At 37.5% G+C, this 16,371-nt stretch overlaps 1 long non-coding RNA gene across 1 annotated transcript in view; it reads right to left on the bottom strand.

Moving 5' to 3' along the window:
* Positions 1 to 8,842: 8,842 nt before the first annotated feature.
* Positions 8,843 to 16,371, bottom strand: part of LOC116647052 — a 252,558-nt gene continuing 245,029 nt past the window's right edge. The window contains exon 6 of the long non-coding RNA XR_004302265.1: positions 8,843 to 8,920. This is a non-coding gene — a long non-coding RNA (uncharacterized LOC116647052). The remainder of the gene's footprint in view (positions 8,921 to 16,371) is intronic.

Here is a 16,371-nt window from a genome sequence, read left to right as displayed (position 1 = left end):
TGGGAGGGTATGTGCTATGGTGAGCGCTGTGAATTGTGTAAGACTGTTGAATCTCAGATCTGTACCTCTGAAACAAATAATGCAATATATGTTAAGAAAAAAAAGAAGAAGAAGAAGAAGATAGCAGGAGGGGAAGAATGAAGGGGGGAAAATCGGAGGGGGAGAAGAACCATGAGAGACGATGGACTCTGAGAAACAAACTGAGGGTTGTAGAGGGGAGGGGGGTGGGAGGATGGGTTAGCCTGGTGATGGGTATTGAGGAAGGCAGGTTCTGCATGGAGCACTGGGTGTTATGCACAAACAATGAATCATGGAACACTACATCTAAAACTAATGATGTAATGTATGGGGATTAACATAACATAATAATAAAAAAAATGATTCTCTTCCTTTCATTCTATCTTTCTACCTGGGAATTCTCAGCTGGGCTCCAGGATAGACAATCCATTCTCTGTTTACAATATTATTATTCCTCTTACTTCAATTAACATAGGTTAGAACTGTCCAAAGGGAAAATAGCTATCAAGAATCAACACAGTCGGGGCGCCTGGGTGGCTCAGTTGGTTGAGCGACTGCCTTCGGCTCAGGTCATGATCCTGGAGTCCCTGGATCGAGTCCCGCGTCGGGCTCCCCGCTCTGCGGGGAGTCTGCTTCTCCCTCTGACCCTCCCCCCTCTCATGTGCTCTCTCTCATTCTCTCTCTCTCAAATAAATAAATAAAATCTTTAAAAAAAAAAAAAAAAAAAAGAATCAACACAGTGGAATGAGAAGAATATATGATTAATTCCTGGCTCTCCCTTTTCACTTGATGATCATGGGTAAATGAAATAAAAGTGCTGAATCTCTATTTCTTCATCTATAAAGTGAAGCTAAAATTAAATCTCTCCCTACCTTATAGAAATTGTGGTAATAACAAACGAGATAATTTCCCTGTGAATTTCAATGTGATGGTAAATTTTTAGTTACAGTTCAAATTTTGAAAAGAGGTATAATAATGGAGGCAACCTAAATTTTAATTCCTAAACTGTGTGTGTGTGTGGGGGGGGGGTGTGTGGGTGTGCGTGTGTGGGGTACACAATAAAAGCAATTCAAATATTCAGATCACCCGTAGTTCATACCTATAGTATAACTAGGATAGAGTTTACTGTGATAATAAATTTACATGTAACACGGGATATAAAAGGCCAAGAGCAACAGAGTAAGCTCCGAGAGTCAGGTAGAACCTGCCTTTAATAAGGGAAAGTGTGGCAAGTTTGTGGTTTTATAAGAACCACTAAGTAGAGTTTATTTATACCCAGAAGCAGAGGGTGCCATACTGAGTGCTATCATCAAAACCTAAAACTTTTGTTCTTTTTAAGATACTATGATAAAAGTAAAAAGGTAATTCACAGATGGCGAGAAAATATTCTCTCTCATATATTTATAAACTTCTAAGCTCTCTCTATACACACACACACACACACTTATCAGTCCAAAGACTTAACCCAGAATATGAATAATCACAGGAAGACAAGCAACCCAAAGAACATGAACAAAGATTACAACAAGTATTTCATTAAGGAAGATATATTAATGGTCAATAAACACATACAAAGCTGCTTAGCATCACTGGTCACTGGGAAAATGAAAATTAAAAGTACAATGTGATACTACCACACACCTATTAGAATAGCTGGAATTTAAGAGCCTGACAAAACAGGTGTTGATATGGACATGCAGTCACGGTCACTTTTTTTTTTTTTTTTTTTTACATTGGGAATGATACAAAATGTTTCAACCACCTTGGAAAAAAGCTTGGTAGTTTCTTATAAAGAAAAATATATGCTTGCTGTATTACTTGGGAATTCACTCTTAATTTTCAACCAAGAGAAGTACAAATGCATATAAAGACATATATATATATATATATATATATATATATATATATATATATATATATGAATATCCATAGCACTTTCAAGATTTTATTTATTTGAGAGAGAGCGAGAGATTGAGAGAACAAGTGGGGGGAGGGGCAGAGGGAGAAGCAGGCTCCCCACTGAGCAGGGATCCTGACATGGGACCGGATCCCAAGACCCTGGAATCATGACCTGAGCTGAAGGCAGACACTTAACCGACTGAGCCACCCAGGCACCCAATCCATAGCACTTTTATCCATAATAACTAAAGGCTGGAAATAACCCAAATGTCCATCAAGAGCAAAAATTTAAGAACAGAAATTGCAAGAGATGCAAGGAAAAAAATCTAGAATAGCACCAATAATTGTACTTAACATGCCACTCAGTCCAAGACACATCACATGGACAAAAACAGTAAAAACATATAGAAGTCACAAAGCACAGAGTAAGGAAAATGGATATTATGAACATATATCTAGCTTTGCATCCTATGATAAATTATAACTTTCAAATCCATACGAAATATTTTTAAATGTTAACATTTATTAGGGTTATTAAAAAGCCCCAATAACTATCATAAATTAAAAATTATAGAAATCTCAAAGAAACAAAAAAAAGAAACCATCTTTCTTAGAAATTTATATGTGTATATGTGTTATGCATGTGTGTATTAGCTTGAGTTAACAGAAGTATAAAAACTTACATGCAGCCTTTCTAGAAAATAATGATAAAGGTAATACATAAATCATAATATATGGAATAAAATTAAAGCAGTGATATACAAGATTCATAATTTTAAATTCATAATTTAAAATACTCAAATCAAGAGAAATTAGGAAGAAATAAAAATAAGTTATATCTTTTTGAATAAGAAGAAAGAAAGCATAAGAGAAAAAATAAAGATAAAATAATAGAAAGCAGATAAGCAGTTAAACAAAAAACCCAATCAAATAATTAAGCCACAAGGCTGTTTCATTTAAAAAGTCACTGAACAAGATAAACAGGTAGAAACCTCATTAAAAATAAATAGAAAAGATTCTACTGTCAGAAACAAAAATGACAAGGAAAATAACCATTGAAACAAGATTTAAAAGTCTATACTGCACTCAATCTATTCGAATATACTTGCAAACCTAGATGAAATGGTAACATCATAGAAAATTATAGTTTCCCAGAACTGACCTAAGTATAGAAGGAAAGTATGAAGAGACTAATTTCTATAGGAAAAAAAAAAATTAGAATTTTTAAAAAATCTACAACACTAGCCCAGGGAATTTTACGGTGGAATTCTATAAAATCATCAACAACCAGATAATCCCAATGTTCTTTAAACTCTTCCCACCAAAGAAAAAGAAATTTTCCAGAAGTCTTGTTGGTAACTAACTGAAACACCAATTCAAACCTGATAAATACTGTTAAATATAAATATAAGAAAAAATGAAAGGCCAATCCAAATTGTAAATACCCATGTAATGATAAAAACACGTAAAATTCTAAATAAAATGTGAGCAAACAGAACCCATTAGTGTATATTATCACATTACAAAATAACATACCTTGATTTGATGGGGTTTATTCCAGGATTACAAGGATGGCTCCATATCAATAAACCCTATACTTCTACAGTTAAAAACACTATGATTACCACAGTCAAAGGTCACTGAACAAATTCAACACCCATTCCCAAATAAACAGATTTCCTTACTTAATGCTGACACAGACAGAACTTCTGCTAAAATCAGGAAGAAGACAAAGATGTCTGGTAACACTACCTTTTTTCAGACATTTTATTAGAGATTTTAGTCAAAGCAATCCGCAGAAAACAGAGCATTTTTACTAGAAAGGAAATGACACAGTCAAACCAGGTGTACTCGCAGGTGTTACGATCCTGTACCTGGAAACCCCACAGATTCCTCAGACAGAAGAAATAATGTCCATTCTAACTGTTAGCAAGTTGTGTCTCCCTAACAACCAGCAGTACGTGAAGCCACGTAGAATAAGTCTGAATCTTCTTCCATATAACAGTTTTTTTTTTAATTTGATAAAAAAAAAAATTTGCCATTCCCCAAAACCTGTTTTTTTTTTATTTGTTTGTTTTTTAAGAATGCCTGAATCTGGGGCGCCTGAGAGGCTCAGTTGGTTAAGCGGCTGCCTTCGGCTCAGGTCTTGATCCCTAAGGGAGCCTGCTTCTCCCTCTGCTCCTCACCTCGCTCACTCTCACACACACTTTCTCTCACGCTCTCGCGCTCTCTCAAATAAATAAAATCTTTAAAAAAAAAAAATAAGAATGCCCGAATTTTTCAAATAGTCCTCAAACAGTTATCAGTCTTCTCTCTCTCTCTCTTTTTTTCTTTTTGATGGACTATTTGGTTAAGATCCCTCTTAAAATACTGCCATCAAACTCAGCATAAACTAAGAACTAGCCTATTGCTCTCCTGAATCTTAACATAAACATATAACTTATATCTCAAACTGTGACACTTTCAAGATTGAGAGGCGATGTTATAATAATTATGCTGGGACAACAGGAATGAGATGAGCCTGTCCTTTTCAAACAGGGATGTCTACTCCTCCACTATGAATCTGCATTCTGTATTCCTGTTCATGGACCCTGCACTGCGCTTCCCCATTGATGGGAGGCACAGGATTAGAGGCAAAAGGATCCAGTCAAGCATATTGTGTACTGACAAGAGTGCATGACCCTAAACCAGTCTCATTGATCTGAGCCTGTTTTCTTACCCATAAGATCTGAAATAAATAAATTTCGAAGTATTTGTGAAATACAAACTTCATATGAAAAATTAGAAAAATATATTTCCAATGGCCCGATATCACTGATTTCCATCTAACGAATGTGTAGTGTATGTGGGCGAACTGTTATTAATAAGAGTAATGGAGCATCACCATTGGGGACGGCCTGCCAGTATCTCTGTCATCTCTAGTCCTCACGAGGACGCTGAAGACAACAGGGGACTGTCCACGCTCTAGCTGCTGGAAAGTAGTGACAGCAAGTGACGCCTGACATTTTTGTGCATCTTTTTTAAAACTATGAGATAACTCAAATATTCAAAAATAACAGACAATAATATAATAAGCATTAATGCACTGGCCATCCATCTACAATGAACCCTACAATGTTACTGCGTTTGACTCCGTTATATTTTTTTAACACACACATAGTAGGTACAGATAAAACCCCTCTGAATTTTACCTAAATTGTACTCATTAGCAGCTTTCCTAAAAGCACCCGCCCATCTCTATTTGTTCCTACTCGTTCCATGAACATCTGCACAGGGTTATTCATGTTTTGTGATGTTACATAAGTGAACTGCACTTCACATGCCCTTTAGCAATTTGTATTTTTTCAACTTTCTATTTTTATGTTGATCCACTTGACACATGAAGCACTAACCTACTCATTTTTTCCCGTATTTCTCCATCATCTCGTTGAACATTTAAGCTGCTCCCAGTGTTTAATAAGTGGAAACAGCGGCGAGGTCAATATCCATGTACATAGTCCCTTCTTGTACGTGGGTCAGAATCTCGGCGCCGTCACAGACCTGACATAACCCTTCTTCACTCTGCCTTGCATTTCAGGAGCTGGGACTCCAGGCTCCCATGTCAGCTGGCTTTCTCAATTTCTGCCAACACAAGGAAGTGGCAGATAAATTTGAAAGGGAGAGGAAAGAGGAGCGGGGGACATCCTTCCTGTTTTGAGGTGAGTCCTGCATCTCTCCAGCAGTGGAGGATGGGAGCAGGACTCCAGTCTCAGACTCCTTTCCATCTCCCCAGCTGTGGGCAGAAGCAGCCGCTCTGCAGAGCGAACCAGTATGGTACTCTGGTACCAGAATGTTCATCCCACCCATCGTGGGCAGAACACCAGCCATGCCATCACCTCTACCATAACGGAGGTCACTCCAGATCCACAGACCTGTACAGATGCACGCAGGCACGTGCCCCTTACTAGGTCCCGTAGTTCTCAATGTTTGTACGAGGGCCTTATTAAGAAATAGATAAATTATTTGATCAAGGGTATACTCAAGATGGAAAATTACAGGCTTCTGTAAAATGAATGACCTAAAATTCAATATATCAATTTATGGAAATTTCCTTTTCTATTCATTGCCTGAGTGCTAATGAAATGCAGCAATGAATATTTTTATTTATTTATGTACCTAATACTTCACACCCCTTGAAAGTATTTCAGAATATTCAGAATATGATAGGCACATTAATTAAAATGGTAAAGAACATTTTCTGCATGCTGATATTTTAAAAGGACTTCACATCATGAAATGTGTGTTATTAGCTTTGTTATGGAATCAGAATTAAATTGTTATTAAAAAAAAATGATTGCTGAAACAAAGAGTGCTATTTAGTTTTTTTGAAAAGTAAGCCAATAATGGGATATGAAGTTTAGAGATGAGTAGAGTTAAATAAAAAACAAAATGTCCTGTAGAACATTACGTTTATGATGGTTTTATTATGACTTTGTAAATATGCCATGAGTGCTGAAGTTTGAGAGGGGTTGTGATGCCAAGCTGTCCCCAGCTCAGTGTCTCCCCCATTAGGCAGGGGCCCCCGCACCTGCCAAGGGCAGCCTGCGAGACATACAGACGGACCTACCTGCTCAGTCCAGGTTCAGTGAGAATGACACAGAAAATCAGTGCTAAGACCTCACAAGAACACAAAGCTGCCAAAAGGAGTGGATCTTCAGTGGGAGATTAAAGAGATGTGAGTTCAAGAAGTGGCCAAGCAGAAGGCTCCTCTGCTCTCCTACTCTTGCCAGGCATGCTCATTTACACACTGGATCACTTACACACTGGACCTCTGCGTGTCGAACATAAACCAACAGTTCACAGTTCTGTAATGGGATCACGGTCCTGTCTGGTACCTGCCTCTGCTTCGCAGTCTCATTCCCCAAAGGAACAGGTTGTTTGTTGAAAATGTAGGGTTTTGGTTATGGTGAAATCAGTGTGTGTGTGTGTGTGTGTGTGCACGCACCCGTGCACGAGTGGGAGGTGGAAAAAGGGGAAAACTTCACTGTGGAGTGTGTTAATCCATGTTAGTTTTCTACTGAGAGGTGAAGACAGGCCTGGATGAACACATATTCCCCAAGGTGCTCATCAAGAGTAACATGTCAAAGCACATCTACTCATGACATCAAAAATAAAGGTGTAGGAGACTTGAAAGAAAAGAATCAAAATGAAATATTTGCAGAGTTTGTCCTTTTAACAAACATACGCTCTTAAAGAACATCTGCTCCATAGTGAATAAAAGGAGGACCAATGAAAGGAATAAAACAGAGGAGAAAATGCTCTGCGTTAAGAGTGTCCTCGGTTCTAATTCTAATTCTTCCCTCAAATGTCAATGGGACTTTGCAACGAGTCACTTGTTGGGTTAACTTCCCTAATCTGAAATACAAAGCAGCTAAAAGAGGTGGTTTCTAAAGATTCTCTATTCTGACACCATGAGACCACTATCACCTAGATATTTCTTTTTCTGTTTGGGCTCAGGATCAGAGTCGGTACGCAGGAAATCTGATGAAATGTACGTATTTTATACTCTAGCTGAGAAAGGATAAGTAACAACCACATAGGAAACATTTAGTTGCCACAGGGCTAACTACCACTGAGCATCCCAGTATGGCCACATTTTTATATCCACCTCACTGACCTCGAGACTTTTTAGTTCCTAACTTCCTTTCTAGTCAGTGTAGCGGAAGAAACTGAGAGGCTGAATATTTTATTTAAGTCCTAATCAACCTAATGCAAGATGGTATTTGGATTTTGCCTTATCACATATCCTTTCTTTCAGTAAAAACTCATGAAATTTTGGGAAAAAAATATTTCAGTGGTGATTTACTTCACATTAGATCATAATAACCTCAGCTTAACATTTCAGATGATTTACGAATGTAACCAAATGATGTGAGAAAATGAAGAAGAGATTGATGGTTTGGAAATTTCGATGCTAAAACACTTTCTATGAAATATTCTCTCCTGAAAATCTCTCTTATACAGACTGAAAAGCTGTAGCTCATGAGAAGAGATTATACTCAAATTGAGAGAGCTTTAGGTTTTAATAGGAAATCATTATTACACTTCAAATATATAAAATATGTTTTTGAAGTTCTTTTCATGCTCTTTAAATTTTATGATAATTTCATTACTGTGATCTTTCTTTACTAATTAATGATTGCAATTTCTTTAGGGTGATTAACAGTTCTTTTTAAAAATTCTGGCTACCTTGAGTGCTTCTGAAAATATGGTTATATTGTCTTGACTAGTATGCAATGCAAGAGTGGAAAATGCGGACAATGCCCATTGCACCATCAAAAAGTCAGGCTTAAAATGACCTAACAAGTTGTTGTTGTTGCTTTTCCCCAGCTGGTGCAAGACAGATTTCTAATGATACCTTAATATCTGAACTTAGTTCTTTATGATGGCCCTGCTACATTTTGAGAAGAGGTTGTGACGCTTAGCTCAAGATGATCATTTAAAACATTTTGTTACAGAGATGTCTCGCAATCGTTATTTCTTCATGAGCCCCCATGTACCCATCATGTAGATTATCAACATGATTCCTTCTTTACATCATCAGGATTTTTTTTTTTACATATGAAATTTCACATTTAGATCCTCATAAAGAAAAGAATAAATGGGATTTTGAAAGAAAGGCAGAACATTTCTCTCAGATGTGCTCAGGTCTAGGAAATCAACGTAGCAAGTACCAAGCTGTGGAAGGAACAGGGTTAGAACAGTTAGTTCACAGTATCAGGGCCTACATGAATCCGTAACATCTTGGTGTTTTCACCTAAATAATGAAATAAGAGTAGGCATCCTACTGACCTCACGGAGTGTTGTGAAGATAAACGGACTTCATAGCATCATAGGAATATCTTCAAAATAGTGCTTAGCAAATGACATTAAATTGCTTTACTTACCTGCTTTCCCCACCAGGCTGAAAGGGTCTCAAGGCCAGGGATTATGTCTCACGCTTCTTCACAACCCAACACATTGCCTGAAACACAGATGGTTTGATAAACAGTCGAGTGAATAAATACATGAACCAAATGGGTTATATATAGCAGGGTACTGAAACTTTGAAAGAAAAACAAGTGATCCCCTAAAGGAACAGCTACCACTCCTGAGTCCTGGGTGCTGGGTGGTCAGCCAGGCTTCTTCACTTACAAAATTAAGGAACAAAAGTGAAGACAAGCAAAACAATCACTTGGTGCAGGAAAAAAGTATTAGAACTTAAATTTTTTTTCATCCAAATTTTAAAGACAAAAGTTTTGTGACATTTAATATTCTGATTGAAACATGAATCTGTTGGTTATTTCATGTGAACACACGCTGGTAATTTCGGAAAGAGTGGTCATTCCTGGAGGTGTGGATGACCTCACACCTCCACAGGTTTTGAGCACATGGCTACGCACTGTAACCATCACACAGATTTATGGACCCTTTTGTCAGGTTTCCTGAAATTAATACTCCAAAAATGGACAATTAGCTTTAAAGTAACTTTGTAAAGAAACTATACGTTAAAAATAATTCCTGGGGCACCTGGGTGGCTCAGTCGTTAAGCGTCTGCCTTCGGCTCAGGTCATGGTCCCAGGGTCCTGGGATCGAGCCCCACATCAGGCTCCCTGCTCAGTGGGGAAGCCTGCTTCTCCTCTCCCACTCCCCCTGCTTGTGTTCCCTCTCTCACTGTGTCTCTGTCAAATAAATAAATAAAATCTTTAAAAAAAAAATAATTCCTAATAATGCATATGAAAGCAGGTAAGAATTGATGCTCTTTTTGTCCTAAAATGAGTTTTTTGTCAGCCCACATTATGAAACGAAGACAATAAATATCTAAACACTCTATAAAGAAGTTAAATAAAAAGGTTCTAAAGTACTTAGGGCACCATTAGAAATAGAAATTTACACTCACTAGTATTGAATTATGTACCATTAATATATAAAACTTATTAATTTTAAAATATTATTCATCTATATTTTGATTGTATTATATATTTCATGCATTTATAATATATGTAATATACTGGTACAATATAATTTTTAGAGTAGTGGTACTAACAATTTAAAGATTATATATGTTAGGACCATGTAAAGTGTTTTGTTTTTTTTTTTAAGATTTTATTTATTTATTTGACAGAGAGAGAGAGATAGTGAGAGCAGGAACACAAGCAGGGGGAGTGGGAGAGGGAGAAGCAGGCCTCCCGTGGAGCAGGGAGCCCGATACGGGGCTCGATCCCAGGACCCTGGGATCATGACCATAGCCGAAGGCAGACGCTTAATGACTGAGCCACCCAGGCGCCCCTGTAAAGTGGTTTTTACCAATAGAGTTAAAAACTTTAAGACCTCTGAGAGAAAAGTGACAATAACAGCTAAGATTTACTAGTCATACTATATGACAGCATAAAATAATTTCCCCTATTATCTTAGTCCTCATGAATTTCTAAATATATTATCACTTTATTTTTTAAATATGTAAAATCTGACATATCAAGGGCTAGCATCCAAGATCTATAAAGAACTTATCAACTCAACACCCAAAAAATAAATAATCCAATCAAGACTGGGCAGAAGATATGAATAGATACTTCTCAAAGAAGACATACAAATGGCCAACAGGCACATGAAAAAATGCTCAACATCACTCAGCATCAGGGAAATACAAATCACAACCACAATGAGATACCACCTCACACCCGTCAGAATGGCTAAAATTAACAAGTCAGGAAATGAAAGATGTTAGTGAGGATGTAGAGAAAGGGGAACCCTCCTACACTGTTGGCGGGAATGCAAGCTGGTGCAGCCACTCTGGAAAATAGTCAGTTACAAATAGAGCTACCATATGACCCAGCAATTGCACCACTAGGGATTTACCCCAAAGATTCAGATGTAGTGAAACGAAGGGGCACCTGCACCCTAATGTTTATAGCAGCAATGTCCACAATAGCCAAACTATGGAAGGAGCCAAGATGTCCTTCAACGGATGAATAGATAAAGAAGATGTGGTTCATATATACAACGGAATATTACTCAGCCATCAGAAAGGATGACTACCTACCATTTGCACCGACATGGATGGAACTGGGGGGTATTATGCTGAGTGAAATAAGTCAATCAGAGGAAGACAGTTATCATAGGGTTTTACTCATATGTGGAATATAAGAAACAGCACAAAGGATCATAGTGGAAGGGAGGGAAAACTGAATGGGAAGCCATCAGAGAGGGAGACAAACCATGAGAGACTCTGGACTCCAGGAAACAAACTGAGGGTTGCTTAAAGCAAGTGGTTGGGGGGATGGGGTAACAGGGTGATGGGCATTAAGGAGGGCAGTGATGTGATGAGCACTGGGTGTTATACACAACTGATGAATTATTGAACACTACATCTGAAACTATATGTTGGCTAACTGAATTTAAATTTAAAAATCTGATATATCACTCGTATACCTTTTAGGTAAGTTATGAATTATAATAATTAAAGTACCATTGTGAACTCACAACCTTAGAAAAAGAATACTACAAATAACCTTTAATCCACTGTTGTGCTACTCCCTTGGCCTTGAAGCCCAGATGATCACCACCGTGAAATTCAGTGTTGATCATCACAAAGCCATCTCTGAATCACAAATGTGTGTATCCTTTAATGCTGGGTTGAGTTTTGTGTGCTAGGATGCTGGGTGCAGTCTTCTGTGACCTGCCTTTCACTTAAGATGATGCTCCCACACTTACTTCATAGATGTGCCTCATTTACTTGCAGCACTCTATAATGTGTGGACGTACCAAGGGATTTTTTCTTTATTTTTCTATTTTCATTTACATTCAGTACTGCTATGAACATTTTTGCACATTTTCCAGTACATCAATGTGACAGTAAACTTAAGGTGTATTTTTAGTAAAAGAATGACCAGAGAGTAAGAAATGCTCATGTTCAATTTCATTAAAAAAAAAAAAAAAGTGCTCAAGTATTTTGCAAACTGGTTAGGTGAATTTCCAGTGACTAACAAAGTCAGGTGCTTTAGTTTTGCTTATTGAGTGGCATCTTGCAGTGTTCTTTATCTCATTCCTTTGCACAGTGATCAAGTTCAGTGTCTGTTCATTTATGTCTCATCAGTTCACCATAAAAACTTGACAGAGTCTTCTCTATAAATTGTACCAGTAATTATTTCTAATATTCTTTTCCTGTCTCTTTCTCTCTCTCCCCACACGCCTTGATTCATTTTAACAAATTTTGATGCTTTTTTTTCTTAAGTAACATTGATTTCAATTTCACAGATTTGAGTCTTAAACTTTATTAACCTGTCCTAATTTCTCTAGGTTTATTATCCTATGTTATTCTTATAGAAATGACTTCATTTGACAGGCAGAAAAGATGTCCTAGTTTATGATGACATTTCTATGAAACACGTAGAACAGGTGAATCCATCGAGGCAGAAAGTACATGGGTGGCTGCCAGGGCCTAGGTGGAGGGCAGAAGGGACAGGGACTGCCTATGAGGAATGGGGTTCTCTCAGGAGTCATGACAATGAGGAGCAGAGGGAGAATGGAGTCTGGCAAATTCGGGAAGGTGCTCCGCAGCACTAAACTCCTCACTTCACAATGATTATGTTCCTGTTACATGAATTTCACCCCAACCAAAAATTACTTAATTTAAGCCATAAATTAATTTTCAATTTTTATGTTTTCTAATATGGCCCTTAATACTATATATTTCCCCTAAAAATACTGCATTGCTTTTATCACATAAGTTTGAAATGTATTACTTTTAGTATCATACAGTTCTAAGTACTTTCAAAAATTCCATTAGGCGTTATTATTTGACCCATGCATTTAACCACAGAAACATTCTGCACACCAATAAAATGCTCAGGGATGTTCATGCAGGAGGTTCTTCAATTTCTGAAAGAACCCTATGGGATAAGTGTCATTGTGTCTGTTACGGATGCCAACATGGAAGGACCTCCTGTCTACAAATATTTAAGCCCAGATGTCTTACATTGTCCAGTCCCAGAGCTCTACCTACAGCAGTTACTGAGAACCATAAATGAAAAGGAGTGTTACGGTGTGACCAGAATATGCATTTTCCTAGCATAAAACTGTAGTCCCATTACCGTAACGTAATTTTTAAATGCTATCGAAGATGCCTAAGAAACACTTCTCAGCTATGTTCTTAGATCCACTGGATTCATCTTTCCTATCACCAGTTTAAAATGTATCTAATACAGTGTAGGTGTTCAATAAATTTGCACTGAATTTATTAGGTCAGGGGAAAAGACTTAGAAATGATTTTCCACTCTGAAAACTAAATGTCGATTGTTCAGGTTTAACCGTTAAAACACGAGACCTTTAAAAACAAAAGTAAAATCAAAATTTAAAAACCCCCTCATTCACGCATTCTTCCATATTTGCAGTTCATGGGACACTCAGTTTCCTTGACAGCAGGGACTGAGAGCTTTCAGGACCCCTCAGGAGGATCCGTCTTTGATTCTCACCAGAGATCCTCTGCTACCCACGGCCAATGACCGTCTGATCCCAAGTTTGCCTTTGCATTTACTCCTTCTGACTGCTGATTTCTTAAGTGCAAATTTTCTTAACCATATCATTCATTTCTGTGGGTGTAAGGCAAACATCTGGAAGAACAGTACTAGGGTACTTACTTCAATAACTAAATACATTTTTTTCTCTGTAAGAAGTTTCTAAAAGTATTGATTTTAGCTTTGGATATGGTTATGACTCATTCCTCTTCACAGCTAATACAGATATTGGATTGTTCAATGAGTGGGAAATGTACAAATTCCATATTAAGTCAACTCAGATTACATGAAGAAGAGAATCATGAAGATGGTTTTCTAAATATTCCAAATTCAGTGTAAAGCAAATACTACAAGTTAGATTAATATCTATTCAAGAAAAGTAATTTAATAAATGTTTTAGAAAAAAACTGGTTAAATTTCATTCATAACCAGGTATCTAGTTTCATTTATTTACTTTTTTATGTTTTGTTTAGTGGTAGATATACTATTCTAGTAGGAAATAAAAATGTTTTAAAAAATATTTTAATTTATTTATTTGAGAGAGAGAGAGCATAAGCAAGGGAAGGGGCAGAGGCACAGTGAGAAGCAGACTCCCCACTGAAGAAGGAGCCCGATGCGGGACTCGATCCCAGGACCCTGAGATCATGACCTGAGCCAAAGACAGATGCTTAAGCTACTGAGCCACCCAGGCACTCCAGCAAATAAAAACAGTTTTAAAAATTGTTTTGAGAAATTAATTTTTAATTGCAAATCTATAATTAATGTTTGCTAGTATGTAAAATAATGTTAGTAATGACTAATATTGGTTTGGCTTCTAGAACAAAGAGTAAGAAACACAGCTACTCTACTCAAGTCACTGTGTTAAACACTGCACTGTCTGGTCAATTTTTATATTCATTTATAGAAAAACTCCTTACCTGGAAATGTGTTTATTCAATACAGTCTACAGCTTAGAGAGCTTCATGATTTGTAAACCTGTTTATTTGGTGTCACGTAATAAAGAACTATTGTTTGTAACTACTTGCTCTTTTTTCACTTGCTTTTTCCAGTGTTTGAAAATATCAGCATTGCCTACGCCCGCAAATGACAGCATATATACTGGTGATTTAATCTGAGAGCCATATACTTACAAAAGCAACTTCCAGGCACAAATGTGTCTAAAAACAAGCCCAAAATGAAAAGAACATCAATGTGCTATCAACTTTAAGGTTTGAAAAGTACCTTAGAAATGGTAAACCAAATACTTTCCTCAATCTATAGATGAGGAAACTCGTCTATATCATATTACTTGTATAGCCAAAGATTGGAAAATCTCAAGCAACACTCATCCTATGGCATCAAATTTCTTTTTCTCTTTCTCTGAATGTCTTAGTTTAGATTGGGAAGGTATTTTCCCATGATAATTACAAACACTTAAAACGTAGAGTTTGGGGCGCCTGGGTGGCTCAGATGGTTAAGCGTCTGCCTTCGGCTCAGGTCATGATCCCAGGGTCCTGGGATCGAGTCCCGCATCGGGCTCCCTGCTAGGCGGGGCGCCTGCTTCTCCCTCTGCCTCTGCCTCTCTCTCTCTCTCTCTCTCTGACTCTCATGAATAAATAAATAAAACATTAAAAAAAAAAAAAGGAAAAAAAAAAAAAACGTAGAGTTTGAAGAGAAAGAGAAGCACAATAACAACTGATACAAATTTCGTTGGCACATTGTAGAATTACATGTGATGCACACGATATATCCACAGATATTAACAAACAGATGAGAGAGAAGAGGGAAAAAGAGCTAATACATAAACGCAATTCACCAATCTGAACATTCAAGATTATAAAAGCATACTCTATACCGGTCACTACTGGTCTACAGAGGTTCTGTAAATGGATAGAGATAAGCAGTTTATGAGATACTAATATGGAAGCTATGATGAACTGACAATATTTACAGGAAATGCACTCAGCTGTGGGATCTTCCACTCATTACTCGCTAAGTATCCTAAACCTCAGGATTACTTTTTCATCTTGTAGGAAAGGAGTCTGAGATCCATTATCCACTGATGCTCCAGGGTGTTAAAAAAGTTAAGGTAAGTTACTTAGCAATATAAAAGGGAAAAAAAAAAAACCTTGTAAATATAACATTTTGTATTTGTATAGCCCTTAAAATGAATGATCTCATATTTTTAAAATATTTTTTTAAGATTTTTGTTTCAGTAATCTCTGCTCCCAATGTGGGGCTTGAACTCACGACCCCGAGATCAAAAGTCACATGCTCCACCGACTGAGCTAACCAGGTGCCCCTCATCATATTTTTAAAAAAATCACACCATGACCTAGGCAGGGGTCATGGCAACTCCATTACAAGGCAGAGGAGGGATACTAAAACTTATATACTCAGTAGAGAGTGGAAGAACCCAGATTTCAATGGAGACCTTCTCTTTCTGGGTATAGTAACTATTCCATTAAACTACACTAACTTATCAAAATTACTTTAGAACAAGGCCAGGCCTAATACATCTAAATAATTTTACCAAGCACTATTTACACAGTTATGTTTTCCATCTTGACAAATGATCCCATCTGCCAGATTTACCTCCAGGGAAGGCATAAAGCTTCATCCCCAAGGGGCACCTGGGTGGCTCAGTTGGTTAAGCGTGTGACTCTGGGTTTTGGCTCAGGTCATGATCTCAGGTCATGGAATTGAGCCCCGCATCAGGCTCCACACTGGGCTTGGAGTCTGCTTAGGGTTCTCTTTCTCCCTCTGCCTCTCCCCCCTTCTTTCTGGCTCATGTGAAAGACAAAACCAAGACCAACACTGAAAAGAAAAGAAAAAAGAAAAGAAAAGAGGAAAGAAAAGGAAAGGGAAGAGAGAAGAGAAGAGAGAAGAAAAGAGAAAAGAGAAGAGAAGAGAAGAGAAGAGAAGAGAAGAGAAGAGAAGA

This window comes from Phoca vitulina, unplaced genomic scaffold (genome assembly GCF_004348235.1).
Source record: "Phoca vitulina isolate PV1807 unplaced genomic scaffold, GSC_HSeal_1.0 scaffold38, whole genome shotgun sequence".
Lineage (NCBI taxonomy): Eukaryota > Metazoa > Chordata > Mammalia > Carnivora > Phocidae > Phoca > Phoca vitulina.
Note: the sequence above shows the minus strand (reverse complement) of the source record. Positions and strands in the feature narration are given on the sequence as shown.